This window comes from Mytilus galloprovincialis, chromosome 12 (assembly GCF_965363235.1).
Source record: "Mytilus galloprovincialis chromosome 12, xbMytGall1.hap1.1, whole genome shotgun sequence".
Lineage (NCBI taxonomy): Eukaryota > Metazoa > Mollusca > Bivalvia > Mytilida > Mytilidae > Mytilus > Mytilus galloprovincialis.
Genome location: NC_134849.1, coordinates 43,699,985 through 43,706,719, shown reverse-complemented (window position 1 = coordinate 43,706,719; position 6,735 = coordinate 43,699,985). Strand labels below are relative to the sequence as shown.

At 32.3% G+C, this 6,735-nt stretch overlaps 1 long non-coding RNA gene across 1 annotated transcript; it reads right to left on the bottom strand.

The window, feature by feature from the left end:
- Positions 1–577: 577 nt before the first annotated feature.
- On the bottom strand, positions 578–6,363 carry LOC143055302 (uncharacterized). Its single transcript, XR_012971977.1, has 3 exons — positions 6,201–6,363; positions 4,650–4,907; positions 578–1,377 (listed from the first exon to the last, which is right to left on the bottom strand). It is a non-coding gene; the product is annotated as an uncharacterized LOC143055302 (long non-coding RNA).
- Positions 6,364–6,735: the final 372 nt, after the last annotated feature.

Sequence of the window (6,735 nt, the reverse complement as noted above, 5' to 3'; positions counted from 1 at the left end):
ATTCAACATAATTTTCAACATATTAAACAAAGAAACATATTTATATTTGGTATTTATATTATAAAAAAAATAAGTCACTCCATTTCAAGACTCAATCTTGGCAGAAATTTCTTCCAAGAACTTCTACAGCAGAAAGAAAAAAATCATTCCATTCTGTATAAAGTCTCCACCACTACTTGGAAGAAATTTCTTCCAAGTTCATTTACACCCGTAAGAATTTTTTTTGTTTAGTGTACAAATTTGTTGTCAGTGATATTGGTTGGAAGAAATTTCTTCCAAGTGCATTTATAGCCATGTGAAAAATTGTCATTTCGTTTCCTATAAAGGCTTCGTCATTTCTTGGAATATTTTTTTTATTTCGTCATTTTTTTCCCACAGTATATTTTATTCCTCTACATTTATAAAACTATTTTAAACCTTTTAAGAAATCTAGAAAAAAATGAAGTACATTTTAACAAGTATTACATGAAACAGGTTTTTTAGAACTCATGTTAGACTTCAACGCTGAAATTAATTCGTTAAATTTTAAATAGCTAGCACATACATATTAAATAAAACAATAATTCAAAACACCAAATACATGTTACTATTTAATATTAATAAGGGGGAGACAATAAGGAGGGGGAATCTGAAGAATTAGTTATTTGCACTTTTTAATGTGCAGTAAACTGAAAGGCCCTATGTACAGTAGAAGGGGTGAACATGCGTCCCTGATTCCTATACCCTACTCCCAAACTAATATTTGGTTAAAGGCATTTTTCGAACATATCTATTCTTATCCTACAAGACTTTTTGCTAATTCTGACACCAACAGTGCATATTAAATTTCTATAAAAAGGACAGGACATAGATTTGTGACGTCTACGACACAGTACAATATAGAAAACAGATTTGAGGCTGGCCATAGATTTGAAGCTTACATATTTGTTTGAATTTTTTTAACATAGAGGTTTCAAAAGTAAGAGAATGTGATTTTACAAAAAAGGTACTAATTGTTACCTTATGCACTACAACCACTAACTAGAATGCTTAACAGTACACTTCTATTAGCTGGTTTTGACATATTGTTAAACAAAGCAATTCATTTCTCCGGTAATAACAGTAGTAATGAGACTATGTAAAGTCACTTCAAGATGAAATATGATCAATTAATTGAACACAAATAATAATTCTACAACAAATAAATGCATTGCAATACAATATCAACAAAACATAATATTAAGTTCAAAAACCAAAATTAGTTCTAAGAAATTTCTTAGTTTGTCTCTTCCTGCAGTTCTCTGGTAATAGTATTATTAGTTCACACAAGAATGTACTTTGTTTCTGTTTCTTTGTTGCCTTTGTTTTATCCGAGTACCGCATAATTATGTTCTCTGTCTAAAACATGAAGATGTATCAATAGCATGAACTGAACTCAAATAATACACCAATATTCATAAAAACAAAATCAATTTATTTTAAGTTATATTATCTGGCTAAGGGATATGACCAAGTCCCATCCTCTCCACTCTTGGCTGTTTAAGATAGAATTTTGTATCAGTGAGGTAATGATTATGTTGGTCCCATTTGTAACTTGCAGCATTCAATTAAAATGATTCGAAGGGCCTTTAACATGTTTAATGAGCATGTGTGAATGTAGAAAAATAATAAACGATTGCCATGTGGTGATTATGCATCACGTCTGAAACCCAAAAACATTATAAGACAACAATGAGTGACACTTTGAAAGTTCTCAATCAACTAATTGAAGTTCCTATATGTTACTTTCACACGCAAATGTTTGAATATCAACGTATCCTTCTGGTTCCTGCTTCCATGAATGTATGTTATACTAGTGGACAAAATCATTTTTAAAACCTCAATACTTCAGAGAGTGCAAGTGTTTCCGTTGGTCAAGAATGTTACAAATTTTAAGAACAATATTATTCCTATAATGCAATTCCCATAGGGTACCAGTGGTATATTCTTCATTTTTTCTCATTGAAGACTATACAGGAAAAATGGGTAGTATTTCCTGTTACTAGATATGTCCGTGTTGCATAACAATCAAAACCATATACATGGTATGCAGCAAAAATGGATAGTGTCTTTTTTGGGATATACAAGTACCCGGCCACGTCCACAGTGTGTTTTTGTTATATGTATTTCTATTTATCCACCTGATGAGTTAGGCTTTTTCAACTGAATTTATAGTTCGTTCTTACAAATGTATGTTGTACTGTTGTGCCACTTTCCCAGGTTATGAGAGGTTTTGGATCCTGCTAACATGTTTAGGTGAGAGGTTAAGCGCTATAAAACCAAGTTCAATACACCATTTTCTACACTTAAAATGCTTGTACCAGGTCAGAAATATTACAGTTGTTGTCCATTCGTTTGATGTGTTTTGTCATTTGATTTTGTCATGTGATTAGGGACTTCCCGATTGAATTTTACTCGGAGTTTTATATTTTTGTGATTTTACTTTTTAACCCCGCCACATTCTGTATGTTTGTGCCTGTCCCAAGTCAGAAGCCTGTAATTCAGAGATTGTCGTTTGTTGATGCGATACAAATTTTTATTTTGTTTTAGTTAATTTTTTTGTACATGAATTTGGCCGTTGGTTTTCTTGTTAGAATTGATTTAAACTTGTCATTTCGTGGCCTTGTATAGCTGATCGACTATTGGGTATGGGTTCGCTCATTGTTGAAGGCCGTATGGTGATATTAAAATGCTGCTTAAAACATCGACTACATGTAATCTTTCACTTAATGAAAAAAGTAAATTTTAATGACCTTGAGGTGAAGATTTTTAAACATATTTTCTATACATCAAATTGGATAAGCTTTCAATAAGAAGTAATTGCAATCCTGTATCGTCCAATTAGAACCTATACAAGATTTTAGTCAGAGTACCATCTTAAAAGAAATCTCTGTGTAGTTGAAATGGGCATAACATTGTAACCATTGTCAAGCGAAGATGATAAAGTGTAAGAAACAACAGACAACAATTTCAAAATTATGCATGAATCGAATCATTAATAACACAGTAATGTAAAATGATAATAAATATAGGAAGATGTGGTATAAGTGACAATGAGACAACGCTCCATCCACGTCACAAGTTATAAAAGTAAATCATTATAGGTCAAGGTAAGGTCTTCAACACAGAGCTAAGGCTCACACCGAACAGCAAGGTATAAAGGGCCCAAAAATTACTAGTGTAAAAACATAAACTAGATGCTTCGCAGGGCGCAGCTTTATACGACCGCAAAGGTTGAAACCTGAACAGTTGGGCAAGTATGGACACAACATTCAAGCTTGGTACTGTCTGAAATTGGAATGTGGTCAAATGTTTGAAATAATATAGGTTTTGACACAAAATAAATGTGGTCAAAAATCTCGCAAATCTATAACTATTGCTCGTTACTGTCAGTGTGCAAATTGAAGATTTCATCTGGAACCTTACTGTACAATTTCAGCGCGATCCATATACTTTAACACAAGTTATTGTCTGAAACTAGAAAATGCTTCTTTTTGGCCCTTTTTGTCCCTAATTCCTTCATGTTTGGGGCGATAAACCCCAAACTCAATCCCATCATTCTCTTTGAGAGATCCATACACCTACACACAAGTTATTATTTGAAAACTAGAAAAGACTGGTTTTGGACCCCTTTTCGGCCCTTCATTCTTAAATGGTTGGTCCCATAACCCCTTAATCTTAACCTTCTACTTGTGGTATTTAACATTTTGGTACAATTTCAAACCAATAGAAATATTTATACACAAGTTATTATCCTGAAACTAGAAAAATGCTTGTTTAGGACCCTTTTGGGCCTCTTATTCCTAAACGGTTGGGACACTCTTGCCCAAAGTTTATCACAGGCTTTTTTTTGTGATATTGAACCTTCTAACAAAAATCATTAAGATCCTTTTACGTAAACTAAAGTTTTTGTCCGGAAACCATTGTGTCTTCGGACGACGACGACCACGTAGACGACAACATCATAGTATTATACGATCCCATTTTTTTTGTGGTCTTATTAGAAAGAGAAACGAGAAACACTAATGTACCACATACATAAACGACAACCACTGAATGAGGTCAATTAGTCATTTTGGTCATTTGACTCATTTGTAGATCTTACTTTGCTGACCATTATTGCTGTTTACAGTTCTATCTCTATCAATAATAATGTTCAAGATAATAACTAAAATGTCCTTAAAATTATTTATTCAGGGACAAAAACCAAACAATTTACAGCTTGTCTGATCGTCTGAAATTTCAGGACAGATAGATCTAGACATGAAAACCAATTGTTTCTTGTCAAATTTGCTCTAAATGATTTGGATTCAGAGATATAAGCCAACATTTAAATGTGTCCCCCATTTGTTCTATTTTTAGCGATGGTGGTCATCTTGGTTGGTTGTTCGGATCATTGGACATATTTCTTAAATTAGATACCCCAATGTTGATTGTGGCCAAGTTTGCTTAAATTTTGACTCAGAAGTTTCATCAGGGAAGACTTTTGTAAAAGTTGACAGACGACGGACGAAAAACGCCGGACGATGAACGCCTAGTGATGAGAAAAGATGACGTGGCCCATAGGGCCAGGTGAGCTAAAAATCAGATCATTATATAAAATATAAAAATAAGAATAATTATATTCCTACCAGAATCTTTTCTTGAGCTGCTCGGTTTTTTCCATTTCTTTTTGATTTAGAAACTATTTTCCTATGCTGATGTGTTGGTTTCTTTCCAAAATCTTTGTTAACTTTTAAAGTACTGTTTTGCTTGGTTTTATTCTTTGAGGATGTTTTTTTTTGTGTTTCTTTCCTCCCAGATGAGCATGATGGGCCATTTAAGGCGGCTGGTTTCCGTTTCTCTTGTCAGTGTGCTTTCGTCCTTTTCTTTTCTTCTAGCATTGCCACCTAAAAAAATCATTTTTGTTTTACTTTTAGAGACAAAATATTCTATTTCATTTATTTTTTACAGAAGCCTTTTAGCGTCGTGCTTATTTACTTTTTACAATTTGATATAACAAATTATCTGTTTGATATAATAGATTATCAATTTGATATAACATATTATAATTATTTTATATAACAATTTATCAATTTGATAAAACAAAAAAGAAAATTTGATATGTCAAATTACTTATGCAGGAATTGGGGTTATGCCCTTTTCTATTTGACAAAAATGTTTTATAAGTGAAATGCTTAAACTGTTAAGAGGTATGGACCTAAATGTTATTTTGCATTGCTTTGCTCATGATCTGAAATCCTTTAATTGACCTAAATATACAACGGTATTAAGGTGCTCTATATATGTTAATGTTAATATATTAATAACTACGTATACGAGCATGTACAATATTGCATAACTGATTTTATGAGTGCCCCGTGTGTAAGGGTTAGGTTGCAAATAAGAAGTACGCGTTAGAAACGAAGCTCCTGCTAGAGGAGGGAGATAAAGACTAGGTAACAGGTAACAGGTATAAAAAGGGGAGCCTTCAGGGCCTAAAACACGGAAGTGGAAAACGTGGAAAAAAATGGTATATCTCTGGAACCGCTAAAGATAAATTAATAATTAAAACGGATTTAGAAAGTTATACAATAGACTATCAGATAAAACAAAATTAGGTATGCATTTTCACCGAAAAGTTGACCGGAATTAGTCTCTCTTAGCGTGACAATAGCAATTCGTTTCGGAACCTTAAATCTTAATTTCACGAATTTATAAAAGCATATAACCTGATCAAAATCTGGAAAATGATTTTAAAGATAATTTTATGTAAAATAATATGATACAAAGAAATATACAATGTATAATATGTATTTACATTACGTAAAAAGGGTTAAAAATTGACCGGGGGGAAATTGACCGGAAGTCTTCCTTGTTTGATATAAAGATGAAGTCAAATTTTCAACTTTGAATTAAAATTTACCAAAAAAATAAAAAGCCCGGTCAAAATCGTTAACATGTTTTTTTAAAAATAATTTAATTAAAAAATATAATCCGACATAAATGACACGAATAATCGATCTGATGCTTCTTAGTCGAGAATTAACGACCATATATCGCATTCAGTTGAAATGTGATAAATGTTATCAGGAACATATTTATATGTTAGATATATGGTTCCCAGATGTTACGTACACATACAAAATAAACAATACTTTAGATATTATTTGTATCCAATTGTTTTTGAAATTTCTACTCACCGAGTCAGTATATGGTGCAACCACAAGTGCGCTCATAGCCACGTCCAGAAACGATGATATATTCTCCTCAATAAAAAGAAACATCCGATTTTTAACACAAACTTAAAATTTTAAATATTTCTGTTCAAACATAACATTATATGATGTGTTAATAATTAAATATTGCTTACAAATGGACTGTTTCATACCACCCGACTATTAAATGAAACAAATACAGTTAGAACACATGTTGTGCACCCAGTGTGATGTTTTTTGCGCACTGTGTGATGCGTTTGATGATAAGACTAGCTTAGGGTCAATTAACATATTAGTTATGTTAATATGTAACAAAAAAGGGCATGCATTTCCCATCGTTATTAAAATAATTATTAAGTAATATATGTCCTCATCTCCTTGTCATACTTGACAAATCTGACAAAATCAAATCCTTATCATCGAAGTAAAACTGTCCATACCACATAACCAAACTTATGAATTTCATTTATACACATTACGTTGATGTTTTCCGTTGAATAAACGAATCAAAATCTGACTG